Source organism: Salminus brasiliensis, chromosome 7, assembly GCF_030463535.1.
Source record: "Salminus brasiliensis chromosome 7, fSalBra1.hap2, whole genome shotgun sequence".
NCBI classification, from domain to species: domain Eukaryota; kingdom Metazoa; phylum Chordata; class Actinopteri; order Characiformes; family Bryconidae; genus Salminus; species Salminus brasiliensis.
In genome coordinates, this window is record NC_132884.1 from 14332037 (window position 1) to 14354774 (window position 22738).

Below are 22738 nucleotides of genomic sequence, written 5' to 3' on the forward strand. Positions count from 1 at the left end.
TGCACACTTTTGTCTGATAGTGCACCATGACAAACAGAACACATTAAGTTTTAATTAATATTTATTATTGAATTTAATATTTTCACAAAAGCTGGAACAACAGTGAGGTCTCATAGCAGTGTTTGTGAGCTTCTCTCTAATGTAACATGTGCACTGAGCAATGTTCAATTTGGCAATGAAGAATGGTAATTAATGTGCATTAGTTCACTAACATGTTGATTATGATTGGTTTTTACTGAGATCATGGAACAAATACTGTGCTAATAATAGGGTGGTGCATAACCACCACATTGATATTTTAAGTAGTAACTTATTTTCTGCATATTTTGCGTTGAAGTGTTAGTTAAATTCATCCTTTTGTTTTTTTATTATATTTAAGATATGTAAATAGTATCAAGCTCTAATTTTGTTTTGTTTTTTTGTTTTTTTTTGGAATAAAATTAACTAGTTTTTTAGTTTTTACAGTTTTTCACATTTCTGAGGACAAGCTTTAAACAACAATGCTGTATGTTCTTAAAAATGTTCAATTCCAAATATATTTATCAACATACATTGTCTCAACTTAGCAGCTTTATAAAGATCTGGGTCCGAGTAAGCCAATGTGGCAAGGAAAACTCCCTCGGCGCGAGAGGAAGAAACTCTGAAAGGACCAAGACTCAACAGGAAAACCCATCCTCTTCTGGTCGACACTGGATAGCAAAGCAGATTTGCTATCTAGACATTTTGCATGTTTCAGATTGATAATAATCTCAGGGCATCTCTGAGGTCTTTCTCAGGGCCTGATGGATGTTGACATTAGGCTAATGAGAAGGGCGCTAAAGCACTTCTGTGTAATATCAGTGGTTTTAAGTCTCTAAAATAGGCATTAATTATAATAATCCCCCTGAGCCCTTGAACAGGCTCATCCTCATTTGTTTGAAAAAGCTGGGTCAGCACTGGCACTGGAGAACACACAGTTACAACACAATGTACAGAAAGTTATCATGCAGGTAAAAGAACCAGTAAGGTTCTAGTAAGTAAGCTATGTAATGTAGGTCCAATCACACAGTGCATACCCAGCAAAAAGCAGGTTGAGAGTGTATTTAATAAGATATTGTGTCATATTTAGAATCTGAAGTTGGTGCAGGATCTCAAACTCTGTGGGACCTTGAGTTTCACCTGTTTAATGTTAACTGATGAGCAGCTTCAATAGTTTTGCTGTGGGGTGTTAATAGACTTGTTTGGGTGGTTTCGGACAACTGTAAGCTATTACAGTGGAAAGAAAGGTAGCTGCATTCACTTTGCAGCCTGAATTTCTGTGCATTTTTTATAGATAACTGCATGTCATACAGTGCCATAAACCACATCACAAAGTATATTACAGATTCCCTATCAACTCTAAGGCAAGTGTTTGGTAATTTCACTACTTCTTTTGTGAGTAGGAACCACGCCCTGAATATGGCACAGGGAGAAAACTCAGGAGTGTATTGGGCAGGCTTCGAGGTGGCACATGAAGCAGTGCAACCCCAACCAACCCTTGCCCCGTGGCTAAGGTGAGTGACAGGGAAGAAGGGAGGCGTCGGGGTGGTGATATGTTATAAGTTTGCATGGGCATTTTTAAACTTTGGGCATTTCATCATAAAGTCAGTTGAACTCAAAACACATCTTTGGATATTTAAGTTATTTATTTATTTATGTAAGTTGTTTATTGCTACTGTTTAGGCCATGGGGCAAGGTACATTGTAGATATTATTAGCATAGATGTAGTCTGCCCCAGTACTGGGGGTAAATATGCTTATTTATGTATATGGTGTGTGGGTGTGTGTTCAGGTTATTATGAATAGTTCAGGCTTGAGTTTTCACCTCTCTAATTGTCCACATGAGCATAGGGGAGATAAAGGTTTAATGTCCTATAAAAGCTACAGACTTTTTCCATTTCGTTTTCACTTTCGAATCAAACTTAGCAGTCAAATCTATTACAAGAAGTATTAAAAATGTATCTTTTAATATCACAGTTGACTACCAATGCAGTCATCCATTTTTACATATTTGAAATGCTTGGAAGGTTGTAGATGTATTTTTGAATCATTTCTGATTTTTGTGCAGTGAATGTGGGCAAGACAATTTTCAATGAAAATGATCACTGGTCAGTGGCCCATACTTGTGGATGGGCCAGGGTGGAAAACCAGGACAAACACTCATCAGCCACAACATTAAAGCCACCCACCTATGTAGGTGAAACAGCTTTGACCCATCCACATGGATTTTTTTCAGTAGTTTGTACTACAGAAGATCTTCTGTGGGATTAAATAAGATAGACTAGACTTGGCTACCTACATGCATTAATGAGCCTTGGGCCACTATTGCCCTGTCACTGATTCACCAGTTGTTCTTTGATAGAAGAATCAGAATCTCTTTATTTCACCAAGTATGTTACACATACAAGGAATTTGTCTTGGTGAGAGCAACACGTATGACAAGTAACAAAAAACACAGTCTTAAACTAAAGGAAAATGACACTAAACAATGAATAGGGTAGGGGATAAATTAAAAAAGTAAAAAAGTACTAAAGGTAATAAAGAGCTGAAAATATATTTACAGAAAAGAATATCTGTACAGGTGTGCAAATAGTCATAGTGCAAATAGGCAGAGTGCAAAATAGTTGTTCAGTCTGGTTTGGTACAGTTCAGTTGTATGTTTTGAGGTTTACAGTGGGAGGAGTCCACTGTGGTTGAGGAGCGCTACAGCTCTGGGGAAGAAGCTGTTAGCATGGCGTGTTGTGCTGGTTTTTATGGATCGCACTAACCACTGCATACTGAGAACACCCCGGAAGACCCGCTGCTTTGGAGATGCTCAGACCTAGTAACCTAGCCATGACAAATGCGTCTCTTGTAAAAATTACTCATTTTTTGAGCTTCCCACACATCAATTTACGAACCTGAGTGTTCCCTTGCAGCCTAATATACCCCACCCCTTGACAGGTGCCATTTGAACAAGATAATCAGTGCCATTTACTTTAGTTTACAAATTGTGAGCTACCAACAGGCAGACTCTAAGAGCGAATGGCTCGATAGATTTTTAATTAATGTCACTCATCAATCCATACAGTCCACAGTTTTTATACCCTGATGTCATGAAAAGAAATGCACCTGCATACCCAGCTACAGCATATTGTCCTTGCCCATTTACCTTCCTTTACTTTTTGTCATAAATGCACAGAAACAAACATGGCCTGTTCAAAAAGGGTCAGAAATGACAACATTTTGGTGCTTAAACCCATACAATAGTCATGAATGGACCTCAGGGAGAAGAATAAAATGCAAAAATGTAGGAAATGAGTCTCAGAAAAGAAAGGGGGAAAAAAGCCAGACAAAGTCAGACAAAACTGCTGGCTGACATTCAATACTACACAAAGTCAGGACAGGAACATGTGCAACATGTAACAAAATATATATAAACTAAAATATAATCAAAAAACAAACCCAAAACAGTGACATGGCACAGACCTAAGGTGACAATAACACCGGAGCACACAGAAAGACTGCAAAGACTAGCCAGGACAACTGTGACAACAGCCGGTACTGGAGATAGAAACTGTAATTAGGTTTTATTCAGTTTAACTTCATAGTATTCACATGGAGGAAGAAACAGCATCGACAGAAGACCATCTTACCTGATAATGACTGTTTTGTGTATATTTGTCCTAGATATAGTGGTTTTTTTCTTTAGACTCCAGGACACCCATCTGTGCAGAACATGTGAACTCCTAAGCCAAAGGTGTTTTCAGAGAGTGAAATGTGAAATAATAAGTTGCGTGACTGTGACTAAACAAACCCTCTTTTCTTATTCGGAATAATATTTTACCGCTGGAGCTAGGCCAATACACTTTATGGATTGATTGAATAAACTAATCTGGTTTGGAGAGCATGCAGAGGTAGTTATGGAAAGCAAGTCTTTTCAAGAAAACACTGCAAATATTGTTCCTCCATAAAATGCTACAGATGTGTTTTAAAAAAGGAAGTCTGTCTAACAATCAGCATATCACACATGTACACATCTTTACATTAACGTCCCAGGCTCATTAAAGGCTCATAAAATATCTTAACTACCTGAAAAATGTATATAACCACCTGAGCTATGACTGAACAATGACTGTCTCATAGCTCAGGTGGTTATATACATTTTTCAGGTAGTTAAGATATTTTAGTGACTCAGCTTTTCATAGTTTTTTTTTTCACCACTAATTTTCTAGATTGTCTAGACTCAGATTTGGGGGTTATTCCCATTTTAGGTTTTAGGTAGCCCTAGTGAAAGATTTCCAAAAGGTAGAACGATTAAGAAATCACATTTCTTTAATGTTTAATGCAAGTAATTTTTAAAATGTTTATTTTATGGTTTCAAAATAAAAAAGGAAACGTCTGGACACCCTGCATGGTCATTACTTAGTAACCTTTTTGCAGCCAGCTAAGAGTCTTTCAGTTCTTGTCTGGAGGATTTCACTCATTCTTTCCTGCAAAAGGCTTGTAGTTCTGTGAGAGTGCTGGGCTGTCTGGCATGCACTGCTCTTTTGAGGTCTATCCGCAGATTGTCATTGGTGTTTAGGTCAGGGAACTGTGAGGGCCATGGCAAAACCTTCAGATTGCGCCTCTTGAGGTAGTCCATTGTGGATTTTGAGGTGTGTTTAGAATCATTGTCCTGCTGTAGAAGCCATGCTCCTTTCATCTTCGGCTTTTTACAGGTGTTTGCTTTCAGAATCTGCAGGTTTGGAATCGATTCTTCCCGCTACCAGTGAAATGTTCCAGGTGCAACTGACTGCAACTCAGGCCTGATTGACAGCTGGCGATGTGTACTTTTGAAGCAATTCTGCACATTTTTCTCCAAACATGCTTTCCTGAGTTTGAACCATGCCATCAGCATACAATAATGTGGAAGAAGGCTCTAAGAGAGTGGGGAGAACTTTGGTAGTGTGTTACAAGAAGGAGGAGGGATAGTGAGGTGCAAAAACTTTGTCATGAACAAGGAAGGTAGAGATGGAATTCATAGTATGTTAGATTGTAAGGAGGAGGGCCTTCAGGTATGTTCCATCTCCCAAAATTCATAATATTATAACTCCATCACTTTGCTTCAGGCTTGCTTAGATGATGAAGATGCAGAAAAGGTTTTCTTCTCATGGCTCTTTTATTAAAGTCATACTTTTGCAGGTGTCACTGCACAGTAGAACAGTGCATCACCTCTCCAGCACGCTAAGTCTTCAATCAAACAGGAGTTTTCTCAGATGCTTTTCATGGTGTGAAACATAGTAGTTATTATGTCATCTCTAATGTTTATTTTTTTAGACTTTAACGCTCATTAAAAATAATGCTGTCAAAGAACGAGCAATGCCATACAAGAACCACTCTTCCCACTCTGCCTAAAGCGTGGCAAAGGAAGATTCTTTTATATGTGAGAACACGTTAGGAGTGTTGGACTAACTCCATTAAGTGTAAGGGTAAAGAACATTTTTATGGGATTAAAGAACCCTGCATAATAGACAGGTTCTAGGTGGATGAAGTTAATGTGGATTCTTATTTACAAATCTCTTTTTCAACCAGGTTCTAAAAAAAGGGGGCAAATTGGGAATTTTATGACATTGCTCAAATAACAATTTAGGAGATTAATCATAAACTCATATAGTTTTTTTCTCCACAGGTTAAGGGTTAGTTTGCAGGATTAAATTCTAGGTTCTTTTTTTTTTTTCTTAGGAAATCCGGGTTCTTTTCATCACCAAAGCAGCTTTACTGTTGATGCAAAAATCAAATAACGGTTCGATTAGGCTTTTAAATGGTGCTTTTTTCTAACGTTCAGCTTTAACTAACGGTTTCAAGCGCAGGTGGAGAGTCAGCCTTACTGACGGGAGCACAGCACTTCCGGTGTCCGGTCCGGGAAAAGCGCGAGACTCACTCGGTAAACGACCCTGAGAGAGAGAGAGAGAGAGAGAGAGAGAGAGAGAGAGAGAGAGAGCGCAGCAGAGAGCGCAGAGTGTGAGGGAGGTTTGCGAGGCAGCAGGTCTGCTGGAGTTTTTGGTGATCAACTATAAGAAGGAGCCTTGAGCCCCCGCGCGCGGAATACAGACCCTGACCCCCCGCGCCTCTTTCACCAAACGGACCTTTTACCTCTCCTTTTTATTCCACATCAGCGCGAGGACATGGAGCTGAATTTTGTGGAGGGCGTGTGGTAGAGGAACCCACCGAGGAACCGAGAGGAACTGCGCGAGGATTCAGAGCGCGCGAGCGAACCAGAGAGGGAGAGAGAGAGAGAGAGAGGGAGAGAGAGAAACACAGAGAGAGAGAGAGAGAGAGAGAGAGAGAGAGCTACTGAGAAGGAGACGAGCCTCATGCAGCACGGACACAGAGTGAGTGACCGGGGGGAGTTTAATGTGGAGTTTAAGGTGGGCTTGCAGGTGCACGAGCTCCGGGATTTTCTGTTGTCGCTCTGGGCTGTTGTTGTTGTTGTTTTTTTTGTTTGTTTTTTCTTTTCTTCCTGTGATCTGTTCTGTCGTTCCCACGCGCGGTCAGAGGGGCTGCTGACTGAAGACCCTCCAACTAAACGGGCGCACATGCTGTTGTGATAAGAAAGCGATGCAGTTCGACTTCAGCCGCTGTTCGGGGTGCGGGTGCACGCGGGCACGTGCGGTTCAAACTCGTGGTGTTTCGCGCTGACTGAGAAAATAAGAGATTTGCTGCGCGTGCGGCGCTGACTGGGGGTGCGCTGAGGGATGCGCTGCTGTTCTGCTGGTGAGTCGGAGAGTCCGCGAGCTTTTAGGTGCTACTCTTCTTTCACATCAGTATAAGAAGGTGTGAGAACACTACGTCAGGCTAGCGTTGGGCATTCCAGCTGAGTGTCTGCACATTTGCATTCCTCTCGATTAGTGATGTCAGGGGCTCGCTGATCCTGTGATGCTCCGCGGGGGTCTAACACTTCATGTCACTTTTACTGCAGTGATCTGCTTTCTGCGCTGTATGTCCTGTGTGTTCTGTGGGGTTTGGTCCGTGCATGCTGAAGTTGGAAGGACTGTCCACACACACACACACACACACACACACACACATACAAACACATATCCAAGCGCAGACACACGCGCCGTTTCAGAGCCTCTTTTAAGCAAACAGCATCATCATTAGCATCATCGTCGTTGTCGTCGTCGCCTCACAGTGGGACTGAGTTACGACACGTTTAGGATTCGTGAGCAGCAGCGCTCGTGCGTCATACTGTGCCATGCAACAGTTTATGGGATGATGTGGATGTGGGTATGAGTGTGTGTCTAAGAGTGTATGTGAGATCTCCTATATATATATATATATATTTGAGCTCTCACATTAGACAACGATGATGCTATATATATATGTGTGTGTGTGTGTCTATGTCTATATGTGTGTGTGTGTATCTGTGTGTATCTGTGTGTTTCTCTGTAAGTGTGTTTCTCTAAGATTGCTGACATCCCTCTCCTCTGTCTCACCCAAGCGCAAGCTCCCATGTTAAAAAAAAAAATGAATAGTGACGTAATTATGTGCTATTAGTTTGTGCAGCAAACACTGCTTTAGGCCTGCGTCTCAAACCTGTTAAGAAAATGATGAAAGCGTGAAGTTTATGGTTGTTTGTGGTTGACCTAATTTGAGGTAGTGTGGTTGCAGTGAGTGACTGACACAGTTAAAATCAGGCTTGTTGACAATTCTGTTATTAATGTGATAAAGCTAGTATGGGTTACGTGTATCTGTTCATTCAGCACCTGCCCATGGCCTTGTATATCGTATGTGTGTGTTTTGGGGCAACAGGTTTTTTTTTTTTTTTCTGTTCTTTTCCAAGTACAGAGACGCTGCTGTGCGTTGTAATCCACCATATGCACTAGAAGCAGCAGATAGAGAATAGGTTGGAAGGCGCTGAGGAATTTTAATGCAATTTTAATGCAGCAGTTGTGCTCTCGTGAGTGGTGTTTGTATTTACATATGGAAGACTCTCTAGTGGTTATGTTATATGTGGGTTGGTAAGTCCTTGGATTATATTGTGTCATTTCCAGTCCAGAAAAGCTGCATTTTACCCTGTGTGCTAAGCCATTCTCTGCCATGGTCTTGTGCTGCTGCTTTCTGAACTAATGAAATGCCACTCTAGTGGCTTGTGTGGATGTGGAGGTCTCGATAGTAAACAGGGGCCGAAGCATAATGCTGCCCTGTGGCTAATTAGCCTTGCAGAAGAGAACTTTCTCCGGCCCTTCTGTTTTAGTGCTTTTGTAGATTCAAAGTAATTTGTTAGACTCAGTTGTGGGTGGCTGTGTGTTTTGTGTTGGAGACTAAGATCAACCCCTTAACACTCCAAGGCTTATTGCACACCAAGGCATATACACACTACAGGGACTTCTGTACAAACATAGGCTTTTGAAGGGGTTAAAGCAGTGTGTCAGATAAGCTTGCTCTGTTACTATTATTATAAAACTCGATAATGATGTTTTTAGCTTTAGTTTAGTTGAGAAGTGTTGTTTTTAGACTTACTTATAGGTCTTTTTTTTACTTAGTTTCTTACTTTTCAGTGATTTTTGTTAAGGTGTTTTTTTTTTTTTTTTTTTGTGGTGGTTCTTGTGCCTTTGTCCTGAGCTAATGAAATCCCACTGTAGCTACTGGTGTGGATGAGGAGGCCTCAGTAGTAAACCGAGAACCAAGCATAATGCTGCTGCTGCTGCAGCTAATTAGCAATTCTGGAGAGATTTTCTCTGGCTCTTCTGACTCTGTCTGTTTGTCCTTCTTTCTCTCACCCTTACCTTCACTCTCTCTCTCCCCCTATCTCTTTCCCTATCTCTGCCCCTGTTCACTCAGTATATCACGTTGATAAATTATCTGTAATTTCAGGGATGAGCAGAGCGGGCTGCTGAATGGTTATTTTTTGTGCTTCATTATGTTTGGTGTTGCGTGTGGTGTTTTTGTTTTTCTGTGATGCAGCAGGTTGTGAACCACTGTCCCTGTGGTAATGTAAGAGAGTTCATCATATACAACCTGGATGAAATACGAAGGAAGTCTGTAACTCTGGAAATTGAAAACATGACTCAAAGGCTAGCAGGGTCTTTTTTTATTGACTCTGAATCTCTTTGGAGAAATGATCCATTTAGACATGCTTGTTACAATCTCTGAATGGCCATTTTTGCTGTTCATTTAGTCTCATTAAAATGGACTCTTTCCCGAAAAAAGGAGGATTCTGAGTAATGGTCGAGTGTTTTTATGTTTTTATGATGTTATGATGTTATTCTAATATACTGTATGTGCTTGGCTGTAGCGATTTGTGTATAAAATGGATTAGTCAGGTCGTTTAATATGTTGATTAAAACAAAACAATTTATTTGATCCATTCAAAAGTTCAAGTAATTTATACGGCCGCTTGGACAGATTGTAATACACTAAAGAAAGTGTGTGTGTGTGTGTGGGGGGGGTGACTTCTATTTTCCTGGGACATAAAAGAAGAAATGCCTTTTTCCACCGAGTCCAGCTGAAGAAAGTATAATGATTCAATCAGTCAATTCATTGACTAGTAGTCAATAGATTAACTAATGATGACCTAATCAATACATTTGTTACTGCCCTTAATATGCATGTTATTATAGAATGTCTTTTGGCCTTTAATGAAGAAAAGAACTGGATGCTGTTGTTTGAAATTGAGTTAATGAACCACATCTGCATAACAGTCAAGTTGCTCACATTTTTCTTCCACAAAAAGAGTGCCTGGGTGTTTGATTTACTCTGGATGGCTGTTGTTCCACCAGCATTTCTGGCTGGGAGTGATTTTATTGCATTCCAACACAGAACAAGAACATAGAACAGAACATCCAATCACAGCATTTTCATAATAAGCAGAAAGTAGGATTTCAGCAGCTTAGGAAAGCAACATAAATATAATTTTTCTTTATTCTTTATTCAAGATGACTTCTACAGCACTAAAAGACTATACTGATTACTTTGGCTCTGATAAATAAAATCTCTCAGATAGAACTTTCTCGAAGCCTGTTGTTCCAGACCTCAATCACAGGTCATAGAATTCCCTTTCGGAAAATCTTAGGGGTTGGTGCATGTAAAACTCTTCCCGGTTTCTCTGCCTGCCTTCCCACCCACTTTACTCTGCCTGTTTTAACCCAGATATCTAGTTTCATTTATTGACAAGGTTTCTTTGAAATATGAAAATTCTTTGAAAAGCGCAAGAGACCTATCGGTTCAATTTTGCAATAATATATTGAAATCATCACAGCCCTACCACAGCTAAGCTTGGAGGCTTGGAGGCTAAGCAGGGTTAGATAAGTAGTATTCAACTGTAGAGTCATGTTGTGCTTTTCAGAGTGCTGATTAAGTACCTGACAAGCACACAAAAAGCACTAACATTAGCTGCCAGCTACTACTTGACATTAGCAAATGGGTGCTTCCTGTTGTCCTATAAGAAACCAAACCACTAGACAAAAGAGAGCAAAGCTAATGGAAGAGAGCTGAATAAGGTTTAATCACTGTATAAAACACTAGATTTTTAAGCTTTCACAGTTTGAGTGGTGCAGGGTTTGAATAATAAGATCTTAATGACTGGCATCACCCACATGTTAAATGGCCCCTCTAAAAGCAATCTGTGGGAAAATAAGTCATTATATGTTGAACCCCAAAGTAACCCCAAAACAACAGAAGCCAACAAATGCTAAAAAAATAAAATAAAAATAGAAATAGATCAATTTTAAGGTCAATTAAGATGATCCAGTGGAAAATTGACAACATTGACGTCACCATTGACACAAAGTCATAAGTTTTTTTTCCTCATTCATTGAAATGAACCCGTTTTTTCCCAGCATTGGTCTGTGCAGGGGCACACGAGTGTACATTTCGAGTAAGAGGATGAGTTCAGCTCTTTGAAGTGAGCGCTGTCAGCTCCAGTAGGAGGGGGACACTTTGTACTTTTCAGCATGACATTAAAACAACCAAGGCATGCGCTCCAAAACATTGGCGGTTCTTTTGATCATTAGCAGCAGACGAAAGGCTTGCATATCCCGACCTGCGGGGTTTATTCAGCAGCTCCATATCAGTGGTACAAGCAGGTAGGGCTGTCAGTCTGATCTACCTTCACTCCTCATCACCCCAGAACAAACTCTGCATGGCGTTTGGAAAGACAGCGTCAGGAGAAACATTGACTGGTGGGGGGGAAAATGCAGCGCTGTCTCTTCCAGCAATTCAACCTTCATTGTGCCTCAGTGTTCGTTAATCCCCTCTGCCGTTTCCCTTAATTAAGAACACTTTGATGATCTTTTTCATTGGCTTTATTTCCAGCGAGCGAAAGAGAGAGAGAGAAATAGAGAGAAGGTGAGATGCATTCTGCAACATGTAATAGGTGCTTCTTGGCATGGATGTTTAATCTTTTTGCTACTTTGGTAAATCAGCCGTTTTAACCTTGAATTCTGAATGCTGCGTCAAATTACCTTATATACATGATCTAAAGTCCAAAACTTGAGATCCATTAACCTTACTCCAAAAACAATCCCAGAATGTTTAATCAGCAAGGCCAGCCACATCATTCCGAAATGGCTCTATCTAGTGCTTTTTCTTGGGCTTGTCTCAGGATGTATTTTGTTTCACCTGACGGGTTTTGGTTTACACAGGTATATCTTTTATAGACTAATACATACTGACATGACCTGCTTTGCATTCATTTGTTCTAGGTAAAAGGTGAGTTGTTTGTCACCAAACAAAACCTCATACATTTTACAACTGAAAGAATGTTCCTAGATGTAATGTACACTCACCAAGTGTACTTTATAGTGTAAATTCCATAAGATATTGAAAGCATTCCTTTCAGCTTCTGGTTGACATTGACATGATTGCATCCTGCAGATTTTTTGGGTGCACGTTCATGCTGTGAATCTCCGGTGACTGGGAATTGTTATGTTCATGAAACCAGTGACATGCATTATCATGCATTATCATGCTGGAAGCAGCCATTAGATGGGTAAATTGGCCATGAAGGGATGCACATCACAGAAACAACACTTAAGGTCTACTCAAGGCTGTGGTTTTTAAGTGATAATCATATTTTTTTTAACTGGCCCATGAAAATACTCCTCACATCATTGCACCACTTCCATCAGCCTGAGCTGTTGACACAAGGCAGGTTGGGCTTGGGCGATGACTTGTGCTGTTGGTGCCACATTCTGTCTTTACCATGAGTGTGCATCTGCAGAAAGTAAGATTCATCAGCCCAGGCTACATTTCTCTAGTCTTCAGCTGTTCTGTTTGGTGAGCCTGTGCCCACTGCAGCCTCAGAAGTAGAAACCAAAGTGGTCTTCTGCCATTGAAGCCCATTTGCCCCGATGTTTGACGTGTCATGAGACATGCAGTGAGATAGGCAGTACCTGAGTTAGCTGAATTACCACAGCCTTTCTTTTAGCCATTTTCCGCTGACCTCTTTCATCAGCATTTGCTGAAGCTGCTTGTCTGTATCTGCAGGATTTTATGCATTGCACTGCTGCCACATGATTAGCTGATTAGGTAATTGCATTAATGAGTAGGTTTACAGGTGCTCTTAATGGAGTGTTAGGCTAGCGTATGTCAGTAGTCCTACCTGCAGATTTAACTCATCAAGCAACCAGTAATGTTACATAATAAGATTTATTTTACAACTTTAAGACAACAGATTTAGCGTCCAAAAAAAAAATCAGCAATGGCAGATAGCATTATTGACTCATGAAAGACAACGGGAAAGGTAGAAGGGAGAGTTTTATAGTGTCTATACAGCAAGTCTGCATATATTCATGAACCGCTGTAGATAACTCTTGGCTGTTCAGATATATGGCTAAAACTGGTAGCAGCACAGTGTTGAAATTGCTCTTCCACATGGGAGCTTATTCATGGACATCTTACTGCAGTCAATATGCTACAGATCAAACCACTATAAAGAATGACACTAAATCTGGGCTTTATTTTGTGAGCACTATTTTTCAAACTCTGTGGGAAGCTCTTATTTATTTAGGCTTTCCAGACGTAGATTAAGCTAAAAAGCGTCTTCAGTAGGCAGTGCCCTTTGACAGCCTAATTTAATCTATGACACTCTGTCAGGGTAGACATTAATTTTCAGAACGTCCTACATGGACCTGATTTGTTCCTCCACCGGATGATGACTCAACATGAGAACAGATAGACAGTACAAGCCTTTTGCATCCAAATAGAGTCTATAGTGAATTACAGAATTTCACGACCAGTTTGCATTTTATCTTTGTCTCACACCATGCTTGCTTTTAAAAGCATAGGTTTTATGTAGGCGCCCGCAGATTATTTCCAAATGTGATGTGAACCAGCTTGATGAACTAAGGACATATACACAATATCACATGGCATATTAACATTTTGATAAGAATACAGGATATTAAGCTAATAAAAGGTTTACATGTCACCAGTGTTAGCAATGGCATGTTTACATATAATATTTCTCACTCTATAGCTCTTTGAATAGGCAATAACTGTGTGCTTTAATTATTAACACAATATGTTTAGCATTGCACAATTTAAATACATTTAGGTTAGTGCTCTAAGGGTTAACATACTAATGTGGAGGAAAAAAAGAAATGTAGCATTTAAACCTATTCATGTATTCAGTTCAAGAAGGTTTGTGGCAGTCACAACACCATCAACCAACCGATTCCAGAAAACCTTAGAAATCTCAGCTAATCTCCCTTAAAATCTCACATGATTTATTCAGCTTGATGGAGATTCGGAGGCTGTGCTATGCCTCCAGCTATCATACATTAGATATCAGAGAGATATCAAACCAATCCCACTCCTTCTTTTACCTTCTTTCCCCCTCCATTTTGCCAGTCTGCACTGCTGAGCTGATTGAATCCACGAACCTCTGCACAATTGTGCACTTGTCTACTTTCATTGCACAAATCTGTGCTTCTGTCAAAGGTCAAAAAAGAAAAAATGCCCCACATCCCTCACACTGGGGGTAGGTATCATCAACTAGTTTATGATATAATACTAAGAAGCACAGAGCAGTGAAACTACTTTTTAAAATCCAGTTCATACCTCACACCCCCTCTAAATAAATTGCCATCATTGCTCAGCTGTGCATGATAAAGCTACAGTTGTAACATGATGACTGATAGAAATCTAACAACAAGTTACTGATCAGTTTACATGGTTAAACTAAGCCTATTTCTTTGGTTAAGCTATGCCTTTTTAAAGGCAATGCAAGAGACATTTTTAAGGATAAGCTAGGTTCTTTTCCAAAGCTAAGTAACAGCCATTTTAATAAATAAGCTATGCCAATTTCCATATTAATGCTACATCCATTTCCATGGTTAAGATATGTCTATTTTCATTGCAGTGCTACACACATTTCCATGGTTACACTATATCTATTTCCATGGTAATACTACATTAAGTTCCATGGTTAAGTTATGCCTTGTTGTTACGCTACACTCACTCATATGAAGCTATAGTTATGCAGTGTTATGCTACCCCCATTTGCATGATATTTCCATGGTTATGCTACATCGATTTCCATTGTTCAGCTATGTCTATTTCCCTGGTAATGCTACATCTAGTTCCGTGGTTAAGATATGTCTATTTCCATAGTAATGCTGCACACATTTCCATGGAAATGTTTATTTCCATGGTAATGCTGCAGTAAATTCCGCAGTTAAGTTCTGTTGTTACGCTACACTCACTCCCATGAAAAAGCTATCCTATTGCCATGACTACAATATTCCCATTTCCACAGACAAGTCATGCTTATTTCCATTGTTGTGCTACCCCCATTTCCATGCTTAAGCTATGTGTATTTCTATGATAACATGACAACCATTTTCCATGGTTACACTATGCTAAGCTATGTTTAATAGTTACAAGATTGTCATTATATTTAGCTTAATGCTTTTACAGTACGGATAAGGGGTCAAAGAAATTTCCAAATTCATATGGCCCCATATTCTACTTCTGAACCAAAATGTTTGAACACTTACAGTATTTGTCATAACTATTTTAAATTTCACAATTTCACCATATTCTGCTACTGCTTTTTGAAGATCTACATATGTAATTTATTCATGTTTATTTTACAAGTAATCATATATCAGTGTAGTTGTAACTCCCTTACACATACCTACACACACCACTAGTCCTTTGGCACAAGGGCTAACACAGTCCACCAGACTGAAGAAATGCTTCTAAGATGACAGATACAAAATTATTACAATCCCCCATAAGTGTGAACTCTGTTAAAAGTAATTCAGTGCTGTCAGTTTTGCTGTGAAATGTCCAAAACCTTTTGGCTATCCTAAACAGAGTGCTGTCATCTTTCTGTGACAGATTTATTGCTGTGAGGGGAAAGGGGCTTTTGTGAGGGGCTTTTGACGATAATCTGAAATCTGAAATGTATTTAGAGGGAAAAGGATCACAATCTAATTGATTCTGATAAATACAGTATGATCAGCACATTATCATGTTTTGTTCATAGGATCTTGCCCGCTCTGTTTGGTCTCACCCATGTTGATTAGACTGTCTGGAAGCAAATGAGAGTCAGATAAGTCTCTGTTTATAGCTCTTAGTCCATTGGCCCAGAGGAAGAGATGTTTCCTGCCTGTCACGTAGCAGGTCGGGTCGACATGAAAGAGCAGGCTTGATGGACTGGAGATTCATATTTGTAAGCTCTAAGGCCAGATCAAGTACACTTGTGTGTTTTATGAGCTGTGGCGTGCACAGGCGAATCCGCAGGTGACCCGCTACTCCATCTTTTTATGGGAGTTTTATGGAGGCCCTCTCAGATGGGGAATAGATAGGTGTTAGAGTGGGCAGTTGTAATAGAGCACTGGGCCAAATGGTCCATCTCCGGCCTTGACATATTCCAGGGACTGAAGCTCAAGAGTATATATCAAAGCTCTGCGGGTTAATAAAATATTCCATCATGTCTGTCACAATGACGTCCTCAATATAGCCCTTCATAGTTTCCACTTCTGGATACTGCAAGCTACTTACATCTATTCAGGCCTTATTGGCTTACAAACGAAACACCACTTGTGATCTCTGACATTAAGCATAGCGAAAGAAAATGTCCTTTTAAAGTATAAAGGAAATATCTTTAAAAATTTCTTTTTAATTAAAATGAATTTATTCTCATTGCTGAAGTCACTCCACTCATAGCTCGGGCTTGCAAAGTCTCTGCAGTTTGACATGTCTCTCTCAAAGTACTTTGCAGCTCTGATGCCTCTCGAGTTAAGCTGAACTTATTCATTAGAACTGGGCCAGTTAAGTGATGTTAGGCCTTGGTCAGGGAAGGTTTTAATTGGTTAAAATGGTTAATTTATTTAAATTATTTTGTTTGTTGCTGGCATTCTTAAGTTTAAAAAAGTATTAAATGTATTTGCTGCATACATAGTCATACATGCTACAACTAGTAGTGACATGCTTTGATTACCACCTGGTCAGATGAAACGATAAAAATGAGAATCAAGGAAGGAATATGTAAAATGGAAGAAAAGAACAGAACAGAAACAGAAAAGAAAAAAGAAAGTCTAATATAAAATATATCAAGATAGGAATAACAAAATGTAGACACATCAAACATACACTATTTTAGCAAATAGAAAAAGGAGGCATTCAATATAAACATGTAATGTAGTGCATTGTGCAAAACATGCAAAACAGTAAAGTACAAGATAATGCTAAGCTGAATTGCAAAAGTTCTGTGTGTGATGTGTGTATGTACAGTGGGGAAAAAAAGTATTTAGTCAGTCACCAATTGTGCAAGTTCTCCAACTTAAAAAAATGAGAGAGGCCTGTAATTGACATCATAGGTAGACCTCAACTATGAGAGACAAAATGAGAAAAAAAATCTGAAAATCACATTGTCTGATTTTTAAAGAATTATTTTTGCAAATAATGGTGGAAAATAAGTATTTGGTCACCTACAAACAAGCAAGATTTCTGGCTGCCACAGACCTGTAACTTCTTCTTTAAGAGGCTTCTCTGTCCTCCACTCATTACCTGTATTAATGGCACCTGTTTGAACTCGTTAACAGTATAAAAGACACCTGCCCACAACCTCAAACAGTCACACTCCAAACTCCACTATGGTGAAGACCAAAGACCAAAGAGCTGTTGAAGGACACCAGAAACAAAATTGTAGACCTGCACCAGGCTGGGAAGACTGAATCTGCAATAGGCAAGCAGCTCGGTGTGAAATAATCTACTGTGGGAGCAATAATCAGAAAATGGGAGACCTACAAGACCACTGCTAATCTCCCTCGATCAGGGGCTCCATGCAAGATTTCAGCCAGTGGGCAAAATGATCACAAGAATGGTGAGCAAAAATCCCAGAACCACACAGGGGTACCTAGTGAATGACCTGCAGAAAGCTGGGACCAGCGTTACAAAGGCTACCGTCAGTAACACACTACACCGCCAGGGACTCCGCCAGACGTGTTCCCCTGCTTAAGCCAGTACATATCCGGGGGCATCTGAAGTTTGCTAGAGAGCATTTGGATGTTCCGGAAGAGTATTGGGAGAATGTCTTATGGTCAGATAAAACCAAAGTAGAACTGTTGGGTACAACTCATTGTGTTTGGAGGAGAGTGAATGCTGAGTTGCATCCAAAGAACACCATACCAACTGTGAAGCATGGGGGTGGCAACATCATGCTTTATGGCTGTTTCTCTGCAAAGGGACTAGGACGACTGGTCCATGTACATGAAAGAATGAATGGGGCCATGTATTGTGAGATTTTGAGTGCAAACCTCCTTCCATCAGCAAGGGCATTGAAGATGAAACGTGGCTGGGTCTTTCAGCATGACAGTGATCCCAAGCACACTGCCAGGGCAACAAAGGAGTGGCTTCGTAAGAAGCATTTCAAGGTCCTGGAGTGGCCTAGCCAGTCTCCAGATCTCAACCCCATAGAAAACCTTTGGAGGGAGTTGAAAGTCCGTGTTGCCCGCCGACAGCCCCAAAACATCACTGCTCTAGAGGAGATCTGCATGGAGGAATGGGCCAACATACCAGCAACGGTGTGTGGCAACTTTGTGAAGACTTACAGAAAACGTTTGACCTCTGTCATTGCCAACAAAGGATATATAACAAAGTATTGAGATGAACTTTTGTTATTGACCAAATACTTATTTTTCACCATTATTTGCAAATAAATAATGCAATGCAATTTTCAGATTTTTTTTTTCTCATTTTGTCTCTCATAGTTGAGGTCTACCTATGATGTCAGTTACAGGCCTCTCTCATCTTTTTAAGTGGGAGAACTTGCACAATTGGTGACTGACTAAATACTTTTTTTCCCCACTGTAATGCAGTTCTAGATATACATTCTCTCTGTGTTTGCCTTCAGAGATCACTCAGTCTCATTAGCAAGTTATCTGCTTAAGTATGGAACCCACAAGCTCCCTTAAATTTGGTCTTTATGCTCCAACACTGTACACTACATTCAATCAAACGTCTTGTCATTTGCAGTTAGTTGGGTAAACATGAATTTAACTTACTAAGTCAAAGTGTCATGTATTCAGAGAAGAGAAAGCTGCCATTACCTCTCCGTAAGTTTCAAGTGTGGTGAAGCTGCAAGTAAATACATCCCATTTATTGCTGTCATACTCATTGGCCATTTTATTGTGTACACATCCTTAGTGCACCTATAGAGGAGCACTTTGTAGGTTCACAATTATAATTGCCCTAATGTTTCAATTGTCCCTAATTACCTGCTCACTGTAAACAAAAAATACACTCAACAAAATGAAGTAAGGGAGTAGTTTACATATTAAAAATAGAATTTAATGTTTGTCAGGGTACAATATCTTACTGTTTGACTGAAGGGAAATTCACAGCATAATTAAATAAAGCTATTTTTTTCTTTCTTTTTTCTTTTTGCTACAACCACGTCCTGTCTACCCTGACCTCAGGTGAATGAGCTGGTGTTTTAGGCCCAGTTGGGATGAAAGCAGCCAGTGATTCATGAGCCTTCCTGACCACGGTCCCCCTTAGACCCGACCAGCAGCAGGGCATTATCAGTGGTAAATGGGTCTGAAAACGTTTCGGCTTAGACAAGCCAGGCTACGCATGATTTATCGCCCGGCGATGGCGCAAATAGTTAGGCATGTTACCGGCGGGGGATATAAGCATTTTCATGGCCACAGTTCAAGTTTATTTCAGTTATAAATTCCCCGAGACATAGAGTAAAAAGCCACCGTGAATTTATGAGTGGCGAGATGTTGTTTGCAAGCTGCCAGTAGGAAGCATTGTTTTAATGTAAGAGAGGACGAGGATGAACGGCTGTTTTGTTCTCTTATCTCTTGGTTTTTGTCGAGAGAGGTATTGAAGATCTTTTCTGTGAGCTGAAAAACAAGCGTGGTTGCCGGAGGATAAAATGAGCTAAAATATACTTGATATAATAACTTTTTTTTTTTTGAAACTAAGAATTATAACTGCTTTCTTAATTTGAGAGTCGAGCAGAGTTGCCCAGACTGTTGAATGATCCTAAAAATGTAACGGCAGTGGGTGTTCATTTCAACAGTATAATTGAATTTGTCTGAGGCGATTCCAAATGAATGGAAATCATTTAACCATAAAAATGTGAAAGTGTTTTGAACCTTTTTATTGGCATATTGACATCTTGCGCACACAGTTTTGGATGCAGTTTATTAGTGCCTTCCTTCCTCAGCACTGGACGGTAATTAACCTTCGGAAGGTAAAGAAGCAATAGAAGTGCAGAATAATAGTGCAGAAACAATAGCCGGAGTGTGCAGAAACAATAGCCGGAGTGTTGTAACCCAAATAAAAACATCACAGCCGGTGGTCCAGCTTAAACATGTCTCTTTGTGGGTCAGAAAACTATAATCAATGCACCTGATTGATTGCCCGCAGCACTGCCGGCTGGGCATGATCAAATTTCCCCTCCATTTCCCATCATGCCTCATGGGGGCGGAAAACATTTATCTTACATTAGACGTGGCCGTGAAGATCCTGCTTGTCGAGGCTTGACTGGATGATTTATCACACTTTATTATTAACATTTTTTTTAAAAGACTTTAAAAATATGTTCTCATTTTGCTGACCCTGCACTTCTTCTCAAATTGCAGACATTTGAAATAAGACTTTACAGTGGCTATAAAAAGTATTCACCCCCTTGCATGTTTACCCTTTATTGCTTTTAGAAATGGAATCATGGTCAATATCATTTGGCTTTTTTAAAAGCCAAATTTGTTTTTTACAAAGTCATGTCAAGCACATAAAATATATGATATATATATATAAATATATATATTTTATATATATGATATATGATATAAAATAAGTGATCGCATACATATTAGTATCAGATTAGTATTCAGTAGATATACCTTTGGCCGCAATCACAGCACTGAGTCTGTGTGGATAGGTCTTAGTTAGGCTTGCATGTCTTGACACTTTTTACTCTATTCCTCTTTGCAAAACAGCTCAAGTTCTCAAGATTGTACAGGGATTGTGCATGATCAGTTCTTTTCAAGTCCAGCCACAGATTCTCTGTTGGATTAAGGTCTGAGCTTTGACTTGGTCACTCCAAAACATTTACCTTGTTGTCTTTAAACCACTTCTGTGTAGCTTTCTTTGTATGCTTCGGGCCATTGCCTTGCTGGAAAATAAATCTTTTCCAAAGTAATTGTTCTCTTGCAGACTGAATCAGATTGTCCACCAAGATTCCTCCTATATTTTGCTGCCTTCATTTCACCATCTACCTTCACAAGCCTTCCAGGGCCTGCTGACGAGAAGCACCACCATGCTTCTTAGTCAGGATGGGGTTGGTGTTTGTGGTGAAGTGTAGTGTTTGGTGTCTGCCAAACAGAATCTAGTGTGAGCTCCATTTTGGTCTCATCTCATCTCTTCTGGTCTTCCACATGTCTTTGGGTGAACTGTAGTTTAGGTTTAATTATCTTTGCCACTCTCCCATAACTCTTAGAAGCTTGGTGAAGAACCTGGGTAACAGCTTTTGTATGTAGAGGCTCTCCCATCTCAGCTGCTAAAGCTTTAGCTCCTTCAGAGTAGTCATAGAAGTCTTGGTGGCCTTCTTTACTAGTCTCCTTTTTGCATGGTGACTCAGTTTGTGAGGATGGCCTGCTCTAGGCAAATTCACATATGTGCTTAATGATGGATTTAACTTCAGAGGATGTTCTGTGACCTGGATTTTCTTTTACTTGTGTGGAGTGTTCTTTAGTCTTCATGGTGTATTTGTAGCCAGGAATACTGACAAACCATTGATTGGCCTTTCCACACATTTATCTTTCAATCCCACTGCACTGTTAATGATTTATGTTTCATTATCTGTGAGACTACTAATGCCAGTTTTCTGGACCTCTGTTGAATTAGTCATTTTAAAAGAGTTGAATAATTCTATTCCATTATATTTTAAATGATATAATTTTTATGGAATTGACATTACTGTGTTGAAATCTGTTTTCACATTGACATCAGAGTTTTGTTGTAAAGTCTTGTTGTAAAATTATATTGGCCATGATTTCATGTGTAGGGGAAACATGCTAGGGGATACATACTTTTAATTGGCACTACAACAACAAATAAGCTAAAAAATACAAAATAGTTTATACTAAATTCCCAATAGATACAATGAATAAAAGGTATGTATGAAAGGTACATACGTGTGTAAATATATATATATATATATATATATATATATATTTATATATATATATATATATATATATATATATATGGTATAGTTTTGTAACTTTTATTTTTGATAAATAGACTAATCTATATTAAATAATAATAATAATAATAATAACAATAAAAATAATACATAGATGCTGCTAGTTGGAAATATATGAATTATAAATGACAAATGCTTTTTGAGCCCTCACTTTCTGTAGTTTGGAGTAGGATCTCACATGTAGGCCTTTTATTTTTTGAAGCCAAAATGATCACAATTCAACCCGTCACTTGCAACGACAAGTGATGTGTCGAAGGCCCCTGCGACGATGCGCATGTTGAGTTTGTTTTCCATAACCTTTTCACATCTGCGCACACTTTTCCATTTCAAAGAAAGCATCTACACTTCCACAGTTGTATGCCGCATAGAGAGAATAGCGATGTCTTCATAGTTTAACTGACAAATAACCATTTTGGCTGTAGGTTTAAGCCCTTATACATGCCCTGCTGTTTCTCATTAATGATCTGCAGGTGTCAAAGCTGCTGTCTGTCTTCCGCTCTGTTCTTCATTAACACAACTGCCTTTGAAATCTCACTTTTCAGTCTGGGACATGCATATCTAATGATGCGGTATTTGCAAGCTGATATTTCAAAGCAGTGTTGTTTGACAGATCTTTATCTTGTAACGTGGCAGCGTTTCATTTCATTTCATGTGTGAGCGTTCAGTGTGGCGGTGCTGCATGCTGATCAGTTTCTGCCTCTTTGGTTGGCTCTGCTTTATAGTCTGGCACACTTAGCTGCAGCTGGCCCAAATGACAAACACACACAAGCAGAGACGCTATTCAGACTACATACAGTACATGCTGGGGTGCAGCTGAGATATTTATTAGGTACATTTGCAGGCCAAGAAACACCTACCATATAGGCACACTGCGTAGATGTACAACACTGCTGTGCCTCATTTGCAAACACACTAAATTTTTCCTGAAATGAAGAGTATTAGGGAAGGGGTTTTCCCCCCGTCACTACAACAACATCTTTTTTTCCTCTCTGAAAGCTTGCTGAGAGAATTTGATTGCATTCATCTG

At 39.6% G+C, this 22738-nt stretch overlaps 1 protein-coding gene across 3 annotated transcripts in view; it reads left to right on the top strand.

Moving 5' to 3' along the window:
- Positions 1 to 6003: 6003 nt before the first annotated feature.
- ptprfa (protein tyrosine phosphatase receptor type Fa) overlaps positions 6004 to 22738 on the top strand; it is a 288662-nt gene continuing 271927 nt past the window's right edge. For 2 of the 3 annotated variants that reach the window (XM_072683949.1, XM_072683951.1), the window contains exon 1: positions 6566 to 6752. The gene's annotated coding sequence lies outside the window, so the exon portion shown is untranslated. Of the gene's footprint in view, positions 6371 to 6565; positions 6753 to 22738 lie in introns of those variants that run through there. The other variant, XM_072683950.1, reaches the window with a different exon arrangement.